At 35.6% G+C, this 19747-nt stretch overlaps 1 protein-coding gene across 1 annotated transcript in view; it reads right to left on the bottom strand.

Moving 5' to 3' along the window:
• Window positions 1–19747, bottom strand: part of HUWE1 (HECT, UBA and WWE domain containing E3 ubiquitin protein ligase 1) — a 173256-nt gene that overhangs the window by 131919 nt on the left and 21590 nt on the right. The gene's annotated exons all lie outside the window — the stretch shown is intronic.

Below are 19747 nucleotides of genomic sequence, written 5' to 3'. Positions count from 1 at the left end.
GAGAGAGAGAGCAGTGACGCAAGTAGAGATCAACTTGTTTATGAAGTAGAGCCGTGTGTTTCAAGATGTTATACTGTATATACAGACGAGTTTTAGTTAATTACAAGTTATTGGCAAGATTAAGATTGTCCTAATCCTTTTCACGCATAAAAATTATATTAAATCTGATAAGATTCACTGACTGGAAACTAGAAAATCCTGAAAAAATTAAGACTTGAACCAAAGATGTAGACAGAAGTGCCGAAATCTAATTCTAATAAGAATCACAAGTTACGGTAAAATTCCTGAAAAATGCAACAGAACCGAGCACAGTCTGGAGCAGTCTGCTGTGATTGGCAGTGGGTCACAATGATGCATAAATAAAAATGACTTCAGTCTGGGGAAAGTGTTCCAGCGTCAGTCATCCGAACTCAGGCGTGAAACAACAGTCTGCTGTGATTGACAACGGGTCTCAGTCATTTATAATAAAAATGACTTCAGTCTGGGAAGTATTGGCGCACCAGTCATCCAGATTCAGACGTGAAACGCTAGGCTTGATATCCGTTCAATTACCACCAGAAATTACGTCCTGATATAATTTGTAATCCAATAAAGGAGCCGTAAGGTAATGCTGTCAGCTCAGAGGAAATTACATTGCTTAATATGACGTGACTTTAATTGTTTGTTACACGTGCGTGGCAATCTGCGTCGTCAGAGATTTGGGGATGTGGGCCTTCAGAGCTAAGTGAATTACAGCTTTGATTTCATTTTCATTTTTTGTATTTGTTATTTCGTGCCATTATTATTATTATTATTATTATTATTATTATTATTATTATTATTATTATTATTATTATTATTATTATTTACAATAATAATAAATTCACTATATCATGATAAATTGTTATGTGATAAAAATCCAGTTATATAAATAAGTTGTATCAGTATTTACAGTATATAACCATGGATTATTATTATCATTATTATTATTATTATTATTATTATTATTATTATTATTATTATTATTATTATCAATTCACAATGTAATGATAACCTGTTATGTAATAAAAATCCAGTTATATAAATTAAGTTGTGTTACTATTTATATAACCGTGGATTATTATTATTATTATTATTATTATTATTATTATTATTATTATTATTATTATTATTATTATTATTATTATTATTATTTCAGAAGAATATGTTCACTGGTAAAATGTCTTTGTTATTGTTGTTTCGTTATTTTGGAATTAAAACAACATACTGAATACTATTTGAATTTCCTCAAATTTCCATTTTACTGCACCAGTTCAAACATAGCAAGAATATACAATTTATAATGAGTGTCCTTTCGAAATGTTAAGGTTAGCGTAATTCCTACTTAAAATAAAAAACCTTTGTACTTTAAGCTTAAAGCGACTGTGAAACGATATGAAATATTACTGTAAAACTGATGGAGCATTTGAACAACTTCTGGCTTGTCCAGGAACAATGGCAACTTGAAATACTCTTGCCTGAGAAACAAATCGGCACGAATTTGGGGAACCATGACTTTTATTTAAAAATTTTTTTAGTTTTCTGTAAAAGAAAACTATTGTGCTGGCTTTGCTGTCCGTCCTAACTTTTTCTGTCCGCTCTCAGATCTTAAAAACTATTGAGGCTAGAGGGCTGCAAGTTGTTATGTTGATCATCCATCTTCCAATCATCAAACATACCCAATTGCAGCCCTCTGGCCTCGATAGTTTTTATGCTATTTAAGGTTAAAGTCTGCCATAATCGTGCTTCTGGCAACGATATAGGATAGGACACCACCAGCCCGTGCTTAAAGTTTCATGGGCCACGGCTCATACAACATTGTACCGAGACCACCGAAAGATAGATCTATTTTCAGTGGCCTTGATTATACACTGTAGCGGCTTTACAGAAAACTCGATTGCGCCGAAAAACATTGGAGCAGTGTTTACTTGTTTTTATTTTCACTAAAAGAGCATAGACATAGAACAAACAACTGGTTTTTCATCACGAATTATTAAATGTTATTAAATCCATAGTACTTTGAAATTAACAATATGTTGCGAAGGTAGTATATCCCCAGAGAAAAACGATGGTGAGAACTGAACCCTGAAAGATATATGAGGAAAGATTTCTCGTTATATAACCGTGAAAGAGGGAATATTCAAATGCCCAACACCAAAGGATGGAATACTGAAGCCCCATTCAGAAGAATAAGAAGCTGAGATTACCCTGAATGAAAGCTAAGAATTTTACTTATCAAATCGTGAAAGAGCCTTACACGGGTCGGGGCTCGTCCATTGAATGGCCAATACCAAGAAGTACATTTCTCATAAATTACCTTGTACTTTGCTGTTACTGATTTACCAAAAATCCCATTCTGAAATAGTCAAGGTAATATCTAAGTATTCCTCCGAACTGTGAAGTATATACATTACTTTTGCCTGCTGAATTTTACCTGAAAACCCGCGGATCTTATTCATCGCGGCACAAAAGTTTCAAGGTAAGTAAAATACAAGATACGAGATATAAGATTCTTTACACACTGAACCGACTAGTTCCGGAGACGCGGCCGTTTAACGACGAAGACTTCAATAATTATCTGGATCTGGTACAAGACCTTTACGTAAGGAATTCCCCGCACGAGGTCTCAGCTTTAAGTTGAAGGGTACACAAAAGGGCCGCTGATGGAAAATGAAGTTGGGAACGGTTCAGGTGATGTCGGGTGATGGAACTGAATATTATCTTGTTTCTCCGGGAGAGAAAACATCTCTATCTCATGGCGAGAGGAGTCTTTGATTTGTCATAAAATCGAATTTAAATACTCTTGTCAATTTCGCTTTTACCACGCGTTTCAGGCAAGGAACCGTTTCCGCATAGACTTTTACTTGATTATTTCATGTTTCTTTATTTATCATTTGAATAAAATAAGTTTTTTGTTTTTCTTTTAGTGTCTTGTCTCACTCACAGCATTTTGAAAAGGGTATGGTTATTGCGTTCTGTACATTATCTATCAGCGTTTATGTTATACTTTTAATTGATTCAAAGTTAGAAACAGAAATGACTCAAAAAATGAATTCAAAACCTATAAAACCTGTATGTATATATACATATATACACACTATTTATCACATCACGTGATTCATACACAATCACACTACAAACGTCATTTAATATCACCTATAAATTCCCTTCGGTAACATATATAAATATATTATATAGTGAATTGGATATTAAAGGATATATATATATATATATATATATATATATATATATATATATATATATATATATATATATATATATATATATATATATATATATATATATATATATAATCATCACTACCGTCAGGTTTTCTCTGACTTCTGTCACTTATTTGATTCACTCTTATCTATTTATTTTTTCGTTTTCTTTTCTCCACCTTCTCACATTTGGGAATTCTATTATAGAAAATCTTGCATTTCAAGTTATAAAAGGCTTTCCAACGCGTTTCGTATGGACGACTGCTCACTCTGAATAATAATAATAATAATAATAATAATAATAATAATAATAATAATAATAATAATAATAATAATAATAATAATAATAAATAAATAACGTTTTTGCTGCCGAACTCTGAAACAGAGAAGTATGTCTTCTAAATCCCTAATCCTTTGAGAATGTGGAATTCGTATTCTGATTAGATAACATACATAGCGTCAAGATAACGTCTGGGAACTGAATTATGGCCTGTGCTTAGACAAAGTGAGCTGGGCTTCTCAGAGATTAGATAAACATCCCTCGGGATTCAGAGATAAACAGATTAAATTACACTTCCATTCATAGTAGCAGTCTGCGCAGGATTTTTTTTTTATCTACGTGTTACAGGAGCATAAAGAACAGTCAAAGGACTTTGGGGGAAATATTCAGTAAAAGGATTTTCAGAAGTGATTAGCTACAACTGAAGAACATTTGTATGTGTTGTATTCGTTTACAAATGCATTGTATGAACTGCTGAAGTTTATTCGATAACAAGGCCAAGCAATGGTGTAGTGGCTAATGAAAAGGGAGACGAAGGGTTAAGTAAATTCTGCCATCTATTCCTCGCCGATGCGTAGAGAATTTCTTGGTTTACTTGCTAACCGCGAATTAATTTGGATTTTGTTATCCCCGTCAACAAAGTAAAAACTTAAAGGGGTTGTAGCTGACCATATCTGCCTAAGAGACGCTGTAGAGAATCTAAGTAATGTCTACAGTGCGCCGCGTGAGGTACACTGACGGCAAAACCCCCCCTACGGGAATTCTACAACAAAATAACTACAGATATGTACCTCCAGTCCTCAGAAATTTTAGCTTTTTAAATATCTTGTCATATCTATAATGACAGTTACACCACACCAAACAGGTTACGCAGCTGATTACAAAAATTCTGTGCTCATTCGATAACAAGTGAAGAATTCTTTCCGAATCGATTCAGTTTAATTTCTAAACACGGGTATCGTGTCAGTAACCGCAGTCATTATCGTGACATCTTAGTAATGACAGAGTAACGCTTATTAAACAAGTCTTCTCATTTCTCAAAACACTTACAAATGACAGGGAAATGTTATAGGTTGCTGCAAATGCATTTGGAAATAACTGCCAAAGTTTTTGCAGTTCCTCGTGTCTCGTTCTGACATACAGTTAAGTGTATACATCAGAGCTGAAAAAATGGAATATAGAATTTAGGCCAAAGGCCAAGCACTGGGACCTATGAGGTCATTCAGGGCTGTAACGGAAACTGACAGTGAAAGGTTTGAGAAGTGTAAGAGGAGGAAAACCTCGCAGTTTCACTATGAAACAAGTGTTAGGGGAGGGTGGCTAGCAAGATGGAAGAGAGAATATGAACGGAGGTACAGTAAAAGGAATGAAAGGGGTTACAGCTAGGAGCCGAAGGGATGCTGCACACAACCTTAAGTAATGCCTACAGCGCACCTTGTGAGGTGCACTGACGGCGCTACCCCTCTACAGGGACATCAGAACTGTGATAGAGAGAGAGAGAGAGAGAGAGAGAGAGAGAGAGAGAGAGAGAGAGAGAGAATACGCTCCACTTCAAGGAGGAACCTTTGGTGTCATGAAGTTCGTCTTGACACTCCATTTCCCGACATTATTCTCAAGTTGTTATTCGCATCTTCCTTTCAACTTCTTCCTGGCTTTTTTTTCCTTTTTTTTTTTTTGTATTTCCACGGGACGGAAAATGGAATATTGATCGCTTGAAGGCATGCGTCTCGAAAACAGCATTCCGTTGCTAAACTTGGGTCTGACTAAAATGCCACGTCTAGAGAGGACCTCTATTTTTTTTATTATACTCTCATAATTAATTTCCTAAATTCATTAATTTTTTATAGATGCATTTCTATATGTATATAGTGCTTATGCAGTTATTAAGTATGTTTATCTTCCAAGCGTATACAAAAAAGATAAGAGACATTTTTTTTTGTCATTTACACATACCTGCACATTTGCATAATTTCATTACCGTTTGAGGTCATACGGAAAATATAATCATTTTCCCTCGGTTTGAACGAAAACGAGATTTTATTTCGTCGATTTTAGTTGTGTTTATTTTGAACCATTAAATTTATGGTTGCTGTGCTGGAATTTTAAAGCTGATGAGAATCAGTGTGACACCCGACGCTGTGACACTTTGTCACAACACACACACACACATACACATACACACATACACACACACATATATATATATATATATATATACATATATATATATATATATATATATATATATGTATGTATGTATGTACATGCGTATATATAAACATACAAGTATTATATATATATATATATATATATATATATATATATATATATATATATATATAACATGAAGCTACAAATGTCGTTTAATATCAAATTCACGCTACCTATATCTCCGATGGAGAATTATCACCGAATCCATGGAGTCGTTGAATGGGTCCATGTAGGGTTCGCGTCCCAGTGGTACCTGTTCATTTATCACTTATATAAATTCCCCTTCGGTGATAATTCTCCATCGGAGATATATATGAATTTGATATTAAACGACATTTGTAGCTTCATGATTGTATATAAATCACGGTGTGATAAAAAAAATTTATATATATATATATATATATATATATATATATATCGACCCCTGGGCGATAGCGGGTGTATTGCCCAATCCGTTAAAACCCAAACCCACTGGTCTCTCTTTACCTAAGCTGTTAATTATGTACCTGATAGTAAGACGACTACAGTGATCACATCCTTGGTCAGAAGGGTGATGGGGCTAGCAACCTCACCTAAATGGCTTTCTAAGAACCGGAAGGCTAACATTTCCTAGCGATACCTCTTCCAAGGGGAAAAGGTATACCGTAATCATAAACAAAAGATTCTCAAAAGGGGTTTCAACGCCTATTTAGAGAGAGAGAGAGAGAGAGAGAGAGAGAGAGAGAGAGAGAGAGAGAGAGAGAGAGAGAGAGAGGAGGGGGCGGGCTACAACAATACGATAGCACCGATTACCTGCATTTATGGTCTAAATAACGTAGTAATACCAACTGTAATAAATTTTGATATTAAATCATTCTCAGTCTATAGCCTCTGTACCTTCGGTGTCAGGTCAATGGGATTCCGGACCGAAGCAGAGAGGGGAAAAGTTTATATATATATTTTTATTCTCTATTGTCCCTTTCAGTGTGTCATGAATATCGGGGGTTTTCCTCTCCCTTGATTTGCACCTTTTGATCATTTATTTTCATGGTACACATACGGTGCCTGTATCTTTATGCGTTGAGGGTACCACCGTACCGCATTACTTCTGCATATTTGTGAGCGAGGCCGTTAAACCTTGGGTCAACTCTGCAAAAGCGATTTCACGAGAATTTATTTTCCATTGCAAAAGGTCTAAAGTAAACGAAAGCGAAGTCTGTCTAGCTATGTAGTTTATCCATGCGTAAAATAACAAAACTGAAAAACTAATTGACCTCAATAGTGCACGTTTCTGAAAGCGCTGATTAAAACACCTGTTTATAGCTGAGGTGATGAATCATTTAGCCACTTGCGACATCATAAACCCGCCAGTTCTCAAGTTATCGCACCAAAATGAGGTTTTACGTCTGATTTAATGGCAAGGACACGATATTAAAAGCTCTGGAACTGTTGAACAAAGAGAGCAGAAGCTGTTAATTCTTCATAAAAAAAATGTGAACGTTGTGCATCTAGATCCAGCACAGCAACCCAATAAATATGAAAGGCAGCAGACAACAATAGAATAACTAATGATGAAGCTGAAAGACTGAAAGACCAACGTATTTACCTACAAAATTCAGACTGAAATTCCAAACCATTAATATACTGAGATTCCAAACCATTAATATACAACATTCAGACCGAGATTCCAAACCATTAATATATAAAACTCAGACTGGAATTCCAAACCATTAATATACAAAACTCAGACTGAAATTCCATACATTCATCTACTAAATTGTGACAAATTCCAAACCATTAATCTACAAAATTCAAACTGAAATACCTAGCCATTTATCTATAAAATTTAGACCGAAATTCTAAACCACTGATCTACAAAACTGAGTCTGAAACACCTTGCCATTAATCTATAAAATTTAGACTGAAACTCCAAACCATTGATCTATAAAATTCACACTGAGACACCTAGCCATTAATCTATAAAGTTTAGACCGAAATTCCAAACCATTAATCTACAAAACTCAGACTGAAACACCTAGCCATTAACCTATAAAATTTAGACTGAAATTACAAACTACTGATCTACAAAATTCACACTGAAACACCTAGCCATTAATCTATCAAATTCAGACCGAAATTCCAAACCACTGATCTACAAAATTCACACTGAAATGCCCTACCATTAGTCTACTAAATTAAGACAAAAATTCCAAACCATTGATCTACAAAATTCACACTGAAACACCTAGCCATTAATCTATCAAATTCAGACCGAAATTCCAAACCATTAATCTTCAAAACTCAGACTGAACCACGGCGGCTGTCTTTTTCCAGTCATCACTGTAATTGGAGAGACTTCGTTACGTAATGGCGGGAGCTCCGTGTGTTGTTATTTGTTTATGCGTAATAGATTTTAATTAACAAGTCCATTAGTTGGACGAGCGTGAGTCTCTTGGGGGGCGAGGCACATTTGGTGAGGTTTCTCGTTCCGCCTTCATTTTATTATGAGCCACTCGTTAATTTCACTTCCATGGACGCAGAGAGAGAGAGAGAGAGAGAGAGAGAGAGAGAGAGAGAGAGAGAGAGAGAGAGAATATTCATGACTAGTTTTCTTTGCCTCTGGTCGAAAATTACAGGTCTGATATATACACTTACATGTCCCTTCATTTAAAAAAAACAAGAATATATATATATATATATATATATATATATATATATATATATATATATATATATATATATATATATATATATATATATATATATATATATATATATATACATACATATACATGTAAGTCATGTGGAAAGATCAAAAGTTAACGTTGAACATTTTTGAGTATTGGGTATGTACAAAATATATTCTTTCCTTTCACGACTGTTTAGGAAAGTCCTTCTTCTTGATGAAGTAAACGAAAAAGTGCATATTGCTGCGGTACAGAAAAACTGCCCATAACTCACACAGCGATAATTAAATCATGCGGAATTCGTCACCATTTCAACAGGTAGTATATTGTACAAGAAAAAGGCTTTAGAATACTGGTTTCTTCCCTCATGTGTCTATTCATCAATGCACTTTTAAAATCAGCTTCGCAAAGAAGCAGTCCCTTTTCGTACACAAAATATATAAAAACCATGGAATTCCAACCAGGAAGTTACATGGAAGAATATTTCTAGACTACAACCCTGGCATATGCAGACCTGAAAAAATTCATCGGTAAGTGGTAAGAATTCCTGATTACCATGAAAAGTGAATAAGACATAAATTAATTGAATATCAAAGATGGATCTTGAATCTGAGGCCTCTCAAAAAGTCTGCTTGGAAGGGCAAGACTTCTTTTTCCGCCTGCCTGTCTGTTTAATGTCCTCCAGTCACTGTTTATGTCGTGTCACTGGGCTGTTCGTTAAATCGCCCTTCCCCTAAAAGTAATAACCCTCTTAACCATATACTCAATGACAATTGCATGAATACATGCATCCGCTTAAGTGATGTGAATGTACTTGAATTGCACGGAAAGGCTTCTAGATTTCTAAATAGCAAAAATTCAAAGTAATAATATTAAGATTGCTGACAACACAAATTAATTGATTACCAGAACGTGAAACTGATCACAAACCTTTAATTTCTTTCGTGCCTGTGATGACGAGAGAGTTTAGTAAAATGCTCGATTTTCCTCAAAAGGTAAAAAATGGTCTTTCTGTCATCAAAATTGAAGCCCTTTAACTCTAGTATTTTTACAAGTTTAGAAAACTCTTATCTATCGGAATATCTATCAGAAATTCAGACTAGAGTAAGCAACAACTCTATCTCACAGCCTCTAAGGGATATTGGTCTTTGATGAACTAGGAAATACGGAACGAGTGTCTATGTATTGAAGTTTTCATACCTGCTTCCCAGAGTTTTCTTTTCCTTTTATTTTTTGAGAAAGCTCCCTCGGTCAGTGGGGTACGAGAATCACCCTTTTCACCAATTAGAGTTACAGATGTGAATGGGAGGGTTTTCAGAATCGGCTCCTGACTGAACGGTGGAAAAGACTGTCGAATTTTGCAATGGTTCCGGAGTGTATTCATTGCCGTGTCTGGTAGTGAAGCTGTTAGTGGAAAATATAGAATTCGTTGGTTGTCTTCTTCGATGCAGTCTGGTGTGAATGAAAGATACAGGGAAATAAAGAGGGGGGAAAATAGCACTGGAATATGATAAATAAGAAACAAACGAGGAAAAGATAACGTTTCTCTCATGCTTCAAAGGAATTTACTTTCGCTTTTTCAAAGATGGCAGTTTTTTTTTTAATTTACTCAGCAAGACCTTCCGTAGAATTACTGCGGTTAGAAAGGATAGTTTTAGAATTTTCATGGTAACCTAATTTAAAAAAATCAAGCCAGATTACTTTTTGAATGGCTACAATTTAAAAAAGAAATCAGACGTCCCACAAAAGCAATACTCACAATGAAAAGCAGAGCGAATGTTTGTTTTTTTAGTTATAGTAAGTCGTTTAGGTATTATTGATTAACAAAAGACCAGACAAAATTCCCTCTGTAAAATGAGTCAATATTGGCCTGTCTTTCTGGTAAGCCATGTCTTCTAAAAGGAAGTTTATAACACATATCTGTGGAAAAGAGTAAAACTAAAACCTCCACTTCAAAATTCTTATTAAGCTATTTATATGAAAACTGGTTATAAGCAATTAAATTCTTTACCATTTTGACAATACAAAGCGTAATTTACCAAAAGGATTGAGTGAATTCGAGGTAAAACTATTTTCCACGGAGAAAAATTCGCTCCAAGTCTGCGAAAATTACAGGGTAGTATGAAGTAAGTGAAACATGAATATTGCAGCCCGTAGAGTTTATAAAGCTAAAATTGCTTCGGCTTTTACAGTACAATGGGTGGTCATACTTGGTACGGTAAATACTTTTAGGAAAATAACCCATTGTATATAACATCATAAATTCGTAATAGAATGGTTTGTTATTCATTCAACGTTCAGTAATTTTGTCAATGATACAAATCAATAATATAAACAATGTATGCTAAAGGACGATCCATAAGGCATTAGGTGTTAATGGTGGACAAAGATCATTATTCTGGTGCTGAATCTAGTCTATTTGATGCTGCTTCAAATCCTTACAGATCAGACGATATTGGTTAATTGATAAGTGGCCTTTGAACCTTAAATTCCATGATGCCAAATAGATGAAATTGTGTGAGTGTGTGTATGCGTGGATGAGAGAGAGAGAGAGAGAGAGAGAGAGAGAGAGAGAGAGAGAGAGAGAGAGAGAGAGAGAGAGACAGTTGCTTATGCAAAGAGGTGAAACCAAGTTATGCTAATTATCAGTGTAATTCTCAAAAATAATTATGTACATCAATATCAACTCCTCCAGCCAACATAGACTGTTTCAGTATAATGTTCTCTTTGATGACAATGATGTGTTAAGAAACAAATAAACAGGAAAGCAAAATATATAGCTCTTGGTTAAAGTGTAAACAAACACTCACACAAAAACACACACATATATATATATATATATATAATATGTATATGTAAATGTACATACATAATTAAATATATATATATATATATATATATATATATATATATATATATATATATATATATATAGATATATATATATATAAATATATATATATATATATGCATATTTATATATATATACATACATAATGCATACATATACCTTTATGTTGTTTTTTCATTAAGAGCTAAATATTTGTTTTCCTGTTTGTTACATTCTCTCAACTTTTTACATCATTGTCACCAAAAGGAACATTATACTGAGAAAGTCTATATATATATAATGTATACATATATATAATATATATATATATATATGTACATAATAATTCATACATATATATAATATATATATATATATATGTATATATGTATAATTCATACATATATATATATATATACATACATATATATACATATATATATGCATGTGTGTATGTGAGTGTATATTATAATATATGTAAAGTAAATACTTGCATAAAGAAATAAGGACATATATATAATATATATATGTATGTGTATATAGTAAATACATATATATATACATATATATATGTGTGAATGTATAACGCAGGTGTAAGTAAATACTTGCATAAAGAAATAAGGGAATTCAACGCCGATAGGAAGTTGGAAAATAACTCGTATATCCCTTTCAAATGAATAAATCTAACATTTTAGGAAAACAGACAAACAGATACGAAAAAATAGTAAAAAAAAAAAAAAAAAAAAAAAGATGTCAGTGAACGAAAACAGAACATGAACTGAAGACTGAAATGTGCCCTCTGCCTGATATCGTTTGGTTCGTCATGGGAACCAGACATGTGGGCAACGCTATCACTTACGCACCCATTCGTCCGATTCCATCTCGCTCGCTGGGGACGTGGGATATCCCTACACACACACACACACACAGAGAGAGAGAGAGAGAGAGAGAGAGAGAGAGAGAGAGAGATCTGGATATATATATATATATATATATATATATATATATATATATATATATATATATATATATATATATATATATATATATATATATATATATATATATACATATATATATATATGTATATACATATATGTATATATATATATATATATATATATATATATATATATATATATATATATATATATATATATATATATATATATATATATATATATATATATATATATATATATATATATATATATATACATGTGTGTGTATATATATCCACGGGAAATACGCCTAACGTATAAGAAAGCGAAGAAGAAAATGTAATTTTAAGGTAACTGGGAAACACACATCAACTATTTAAATACTGCGAAGAAATCAACATGAATTTTGAAAAGAAAACTCTTAAAATATGTAAATGAAAATAAAGAAGTTAAAGGAAAAAACAGGTATGGATTTTTTTTGGAGTTGGGAAAAAACGTTAGCATATCTGCAAACGAAATTCAAAAATAAAACTTTGTGGAAAGGAGCTGTGAATAATGAGGTATAAAATTTAGCGCCGTATAACGTCAGATAAGAATCAAAGACAAAGTGACTGTTTGGAATGGAATATAGAATTTAGGTCAAAGGCCAAGCACTGGGACCTATGAGGTCATTCAGCGCTGAAAGGGAAATAGAAAGTAGAAAGGCTTGAAAGGTGTAACAGGACGAAAACCTCGCAGATGCACTACGAAACAAGTGTTAGGAGAGGGTGGATAGCAAGATGGAAGGAGAGAATATGAATGGAGGTACAGTAAAAGGAATGAAAGGGGTTGCAGCTAGGGGCCGAAGGGACGCTGCGATAAACCTTCAGTAATGCCGACAGTGCACCGCGTGAGGTGCACTGATGAGGAATTGCTGCAAGAGGGAAAATATGGGTCACAGCAAGGTCCGAAAACCATGAAAGCGTATGAGTGACGACAAATGATCAAAACTCTGTGCCCTTAAATAACCCAGGCTCGAAGAACACGGAAAAGAATGGAAAAGGAAGAAAAGTCAGGTATGAATCAAAGGGAAGCGATTGACCTTGCTTTTAAGAGATGGGAAGTTTGTAAGACCCTTGGAAAAACAGGAGAAGGAAGAGAAAACCAAAGTCATAGATTTCTTAAGATTTAGATGATTAGACATGACATGTTTCTGGTGCTAAGTCGTCGTAGAGTTCAATGGAAGAAGGGTTATGTTAGTTTAACTTTGTTTCAGGTTTTTTTTAGCAAACAAGTTTTTTAGCCACTTTTTTTGTTATTTTTAGCAAACAGCTCTTCCAAATAAACGCGCGCGTAGTGGTGATATCTGGAAGCTCAAAAGGCTTCCCATTCCGGTCCAGGAAAACTAATATTCCTAAGGTGGCTCACCATTACTCGGGAGGAAAAATCCACTAACATCCCTCAACTGATCTGTATTACGCTACTGCCGCTACACATCCGTTAGCGTGGGGACAAATGCGGAGAGAAAAATACAATAAAAACGAGGGGGAGAAAAGATAAAATGGAATGAAAATAAGAGGGAAGAAGGAGAAGAAGGAGAAAATCCGTAAAAAGATCAAGAGGGGATATGTAGCAAAATCCCAGAAATAATCCCTCTTTTTAGAATACTTCTGTATCAGTCCTATAACTTGATTACCATATGTTTTGTAGGACTTGGAAACCACAAAATCCCTGAAGATACAGCGATGAAACGATATTGAAATATTAATGGAGAATTCAGTCAGATAGATATTCAAAGGAGAAAGTGGATCAGGTACAAGAGGAAAATTTGAGGAGAGAGAGAGAGAGAGAGAGAGAGAGAGAGAGAGAGAGAGAGAGAGAGAGAGAGAGAGAGAGAGAGAGGCGTTAGTTCTGAACAGTGCTACAAGACGTAGCTCATGTACTGTCTATACCACGAGGAGAGAGAGAGAGAGAGAGAGAGAGAGAGAGAGAGAGAGAGAGAGAGAGAGAGAGAGAGAGAGCGGGGGGAGAAAGGGAAATTACTTCTATATAAGCCTTAGCTCAAGGACTCTCTAAACCAGAGAAGAGAGAGAGAGAGAGAGAGAGAGAGAGAGAGAGAGAGAGAGAGAGAGAGACGTTATCTCTATATAAGACTTAGCCTAATTACTGTCTACACCACGAAGAGGAATGTATGTGTGTGTGTGTGAGAGAGAGAGAGAGAGAGAGAGAGAGAGAGAGAGAGAGAGAGAGAGGTTACCTCTCTACTGCCTACACCGCAGAGAGGAATGGGAGAGAAGGACCTGATAACTAAACGACCTTATATCAAGCTAAAATGAGATTTCGGAGAGAATTTAATGATTGGGTGCCTTCGTAAATTACAAGGTTCTGGATTATTTGATTATAACCCCTTTACCGTCGTTCGGTCCTTTCCCTGGTGCCGCGTGTTCTCCGAGCTTTTAATTTATGAGTTCGTAAGCGAATGGGATACAAAGACAACACCTGAAGTGTGTATATATATATGTGTGTGTGTATATATATATATATATATATATATATATATATATATATATATATATATATATATATATATATATATATACATATATATATAATAAAAGTGATAACTAAATACAAAGAAAAACATATAAGAACTCAGATCGTTCACTTACATACATACTCACGTCTGTAATTCTGACACACACACATATATATATATATATATATAGTGTATGTGTGTGTGTGTATGTATCTGTGAGTACAGAATTACAGACGTGTGTGTGTATGTATGTAAGTGAACGATCTGAGTTCTCATATGTTTTGCTTGTATTTAATTTTTTTTTTTCAAATAAACACCTAAATATTCTTTGACAGATTGAATTTCGAGTCAATGGCCCTTGTTGGCTAGTTCCATAAGAATAGGGGTTCGTCTTGTGAATAATAGTAAAAATAATAATTTTTTCCATTTTTGTTTACTTCAAGGGCTAACATGATCACCCGGAAAGACTCCTCTTCTTACTATTCAACTGATCCACTAATAAAGTTATTTGCTAATGACGCCTTGCCAATTTGGGACATGAGAGGCCCCGTAAAAAGCATTGATCGGGCTTTTTAGGGATAACACGGGCTAAGTTTTCCTATTTTCGCTATCGCGTCGCATGGGCTTTACCTGATTGCTGCGGAAGGAGAGAGAGAGAGAGAGAGAGAGAGAGAGAGAGAGAGAGAGAGAGAGAGAGAGAGAGAGAGAAGTCAGGGGCCTCTTTTTGCTTTTGATGACTGTGTGTGTGTGTGTGTGTGAGAGAGAGAGAGAGAGAGAGAGAGAGAGAGAGAGAGAGAGAGAGAAATCGAGGTCTTTTTTTGCTTTTGATGACTGTGTGAGTGTGTGTGTGTGTGTGTGAGAGAGAGAGAAAGAGAGAGAAATTGAGGTCTTTTTGCTTTTGATGACTGTGTGTGAGAGAGAGAGAGAGAGAGAGAGAGAGAGAGAGAGAGAGAGAGAGAGAGAAAGAGAGGAGAAATCAAGGTCTTTTTGCTTTTGATGACTGTGTGAGTGTGTGTGTGTGTGTGTGAGAGAGAGAGAGAGAGAGAGAGAGAGAGAGAGAGAGAGAGAGAGAGAGAGAGAGAGAGAGACGTGGGTGTTCCTTTGCTTTTGATGATTTTGAGAGAGAGAGAGAGGGGGAAGTGGGGCCGTTTTGCTTTTGATGGTTGTTTTGGGTATGTGTGTGTGTGTGATGTGTGGATGAGAGAGAGAGAGAGAGAGAGAGAGAGAGAGTTCCTAAATATCCTTCTGTTAAAGGGTTTCATTCGAAAGCATCGGGTCGAACAGGCCTCAGGTCCGCTTATCCCGTCGCATTGAGGCAGTTATTCCTTCAGTAACTGTAAATTCCAGGAAGCTGAATTTTAACTCGGAAAGTTTTCTTGAAAAATGGAATGTCCGGCCATTCCACAAATCTCAGTTACGCGTGCGTGCGTGCGTGAGCGTTTGTGTTAGTGTGTGTGTGTGTGTGTTTGTGTGTCTGTCTGTGTAGAGAACGCACCCCAAAAACAATTGGATCCAGACTCACGCGTTTTTCCTTCTTTTATTTTCTTCAAAACAATTTTCCCTTTAATTCACTTTTATAAACGAATTATTCCCAGCGGATAATCTGAACTCCTTACAGCTCTTCCTTCTGGAATCAATTCCAGGAGGAACTGGAGGTAATGGAATTGCCTTCCAGGATCAGCTGGGGGAAGTTGATGGAAGTTTGACCATCTTGGAAAGGGAAAGAGAATTGCCTTATTTTACCCTCGAGCCAATTTCTTCTTTATTCCGCGTTTATTACTTTTTTTGGTTTGGGTCTCACGGAATCTTCTCGACAATGAGATCGTCGGTGGCATTGGAGGTCTCTATAAAGTTAGAAATTATAAAAAGCTTCACAAATTAATGATGCAACTCAAAGTAATCTCTTGTATTAAGTAAGATCTAGGCTCCAATGAATCCTTTTCACATTCATAAGCTTGGTATAATTTTTTGTGCGATTATACATGCGCGCATGCACACATGCATACAAATACGGGCAAACACACACTCACACACGCACACACACACACACACACATATATATATATATATAATACATATATATATATGTGTGTGTGTATTATTTTAAATACATGAACGCCATTTATTGATTTATATAGGATTTTTGCACACACCACACATGATATATATTATATAATATATATATATATATATATATATATATATATATATATATATATATATATATATATATATATATATATATATATATATATATATTTGTATGTATTTATGTATGCATTTATGTACAGTAAGTATATGTACACACACACAATATATATATATATATATAAATTTGTGTGTGTGTACATGATAACTATACATCTTAGAAAATAAGTGAAACCATTAGCTAAAACTGTAATTTTTCAAACGCTTCCAGAACTAAGCTCTGCCTCACTTTACGAAGAGTGATCACATTAGGGCAAATGGCAAATTATCCCTAAAGAAGAACTCATGTGCTGAAGGCAAAAAAAATCTCCCAAAAAAAACTCATGAAATATATAAAAAAAAAGGCATTTATGAAGCTGACAACTTAATTTGTTTAGTAATTTCAATCCACTAAACTTATCGTGTTAATTGAAAAAAAAAATTAATAAATAAAACAGCTAAAGAAACTAACAGATTTCAAGACAATTTCTAAATATGTCTAAGGATTTGATAGACTGTGCACTTACTTCTAATTCTTTCCATTTGCCGCTAGCACCAGGCACCTTTGTATCATGATCTGAGGCTATTGAATCCAGCCTCCCGGATCAGCAATGACCAACACAGGTAGACTCTCCCCAGGAGGTAGTCTTCCTGTCGGCTTCCAAACCTACCCCGTGGTATTTGTCCCTTTATGATACCACTCAGTTTTCCCCGTAGGGAGTTAGTGCCGTCAGTGCACCTCATGCGGTGAACGGTAGGCATTACTTAAGGTTCTTTCCAGCGTCCCTTCTGCCCCTAGTTGCAACCCCTTTCGTTCCTTTTACTGTGGCTCCTTTCATAGTCTCTTTCTTCCATCTTACTTTCCAGCCTCTCCTAACAATTGATTCATAGTGCAAGTGCGAGGTTTTCCTCCTCCTGTTACACCTTTCAAACCTTTTACTGTCAATTTCCGCTTCAGCGCTGAATGGCCTCATAGGTCCCAGTGCTTGGCCTTTGGCCTAAATTCTATATTCAAGTCAATATTCAAACTCAGGTTCTGACGGTTAAAGAGAAATTGATTTACGTGCAATTTCTTGTACTGCCACTTGAATATTACCGGCAAGCAAAAGTCTTAATTATCCAGTTTTTGTCCAAGCATAAATGATAAAATCTCAAGTAAATGTCAGTCAAAATGGTATTTAATTCTCACACATATTTCCCGACGACAGTACTCTTTACATTATGTGGTATTCAGCTTCACAGATATGTGTAATATGAATTCCTTAGCTATCATTTGGTTTTAAAACAGGTTTCTAAAAGAATGTTCTGCTTCTTGTGCGTAAAATAGGAATGAGAAGCGGTGCTTTCAACGTGGTATAGCCGTTGGCTGCATAACATAGGAATGGGAAATATTCTGAAGAAATATATTAAGCTTTCATTCAGAATTTATCGTGGGGTACGTTCTGTATTTCTTTTCTTTAGTTACCCATAACTTGATAATACATTGAACGTTCTCTCTCTCTCTCTCTCTCTCTCTCTCTCTCTCTCTCTCTCTCTCTCTCTCTCTCTCTCTCTCACAGACTTCATTATTTCAGATGTTCCATATCACCTTTTATGAAAGATTTACACTGAACTCAAACGAGAGCCCTCAATACATCAGCAAGCAAGCAAGCAGTCACCAACATCCCCGAACAACCAATCGCTCAAGATAAACAAAGGCGCATGCAAGTCCATCAAGCAAATGCCAATTGCAGACTATTTGCGCATAAACACGACGAGCTCCAGCACGCACGCAAGCACGCACGCACGCGTGCGAAAGCAAACCTGGAGCCGACACAAACCCGATGAAGTTAACGAGGAGGAGCAGGCATAAACAGGTGACTGAAGAAGACTTGAGAGAGAGAGAGAGAGAGAGAGAGAGAGAGAGAGAGAGAGAGAGAGAGCAGTAACTGAGGGAGATCAGGCGCAAATATATGACTAAAGGAGATTTCTCCTCCACACACACACACACAGACAGAGAGAGAGAGAGAGAGAGAGAGAGAGAGAGACTACGGTAATCAGGCGTAACAGATGACCGAAGAATTCTTGAGGAGAGAGAGAGAGAGAGAGAGAGAGAGAGAGAGATCTGAGGGAGATCAATCAGGTAACAGATGACCAGAATTCTTGAGAGAAGAGAGAGAGAGAGAGAGAGAGAGAGAGAGAGAGAGAGAGAGAGAGCTGTAACTGAGGGAGATCAAGCACAAACATATGATCAAAGAAGATTTCTCAGAGAGAGAGAGAGAGAGAGAGAAAGTAGTAACTGAGGGAGATCAAGCACAAACATATGATCAAAGAAGATTTCTCCCAGAGAGAGAGAGAGAGAGAGAGAGAGAACGACGGTAGTCAGGCGTAAACAGATGACCGTAGAATTCTTGAGGAAAGACAGAGAGAGAGAGAGAGAGAGAGAGAGAGAGAGAGAGAACAACGGTAGTCAGGCGTAAACAGATGACCGAAGAATTCTTGAGAAGAGAGAGAGAGAGAGAGAGAGAGAGAGAGATGCAGACAATATTGATCGAGAGGTTCATGGTTCGTCCCTCTACCGATAACTACTACCAACACTCGGTGGTCCAGTTCATCATCATCATATTCACAATCATCATCATATTCATCATCACCATCACCATCACCATCACCATCATCATCATCATCTCTGACGTCTGACAACCCTTGAAGTAAAATAAGTGATAAAATTATATGGAAAGTGTAAGGATACTCCCAAGGGGTGCTTTAGAAATTTGGCTTTATTAGAAATCTGATTTCATCAGGAATTTTATTTCATCAGAAATTTGATTTCATGAGGATTTTGATTTCATCTGGAATTTTGATCTCATCAGAAATTTGATTTCATCAGGAATTTGAT

The sequence above is a fragment of the Macrobrachium rosenbergii genome, chromosome 15 (genome assembly GCF_040412425.1).
Source record: "Macrobrachium rosenbergii isolate ZJJX-2024 chromosome 15, ASM4041242v1, whole genome shotgun sequence".
NCBI lineage: Eukaryota > Metazoa > Arthropoda > Malacostraca > Decapoda > Palaemonidae > Macrobrachium > Macrobrachium rosenbergii.
This window is presented reverse-complemented; position numbering and strand designations above follow the sequence as displayed.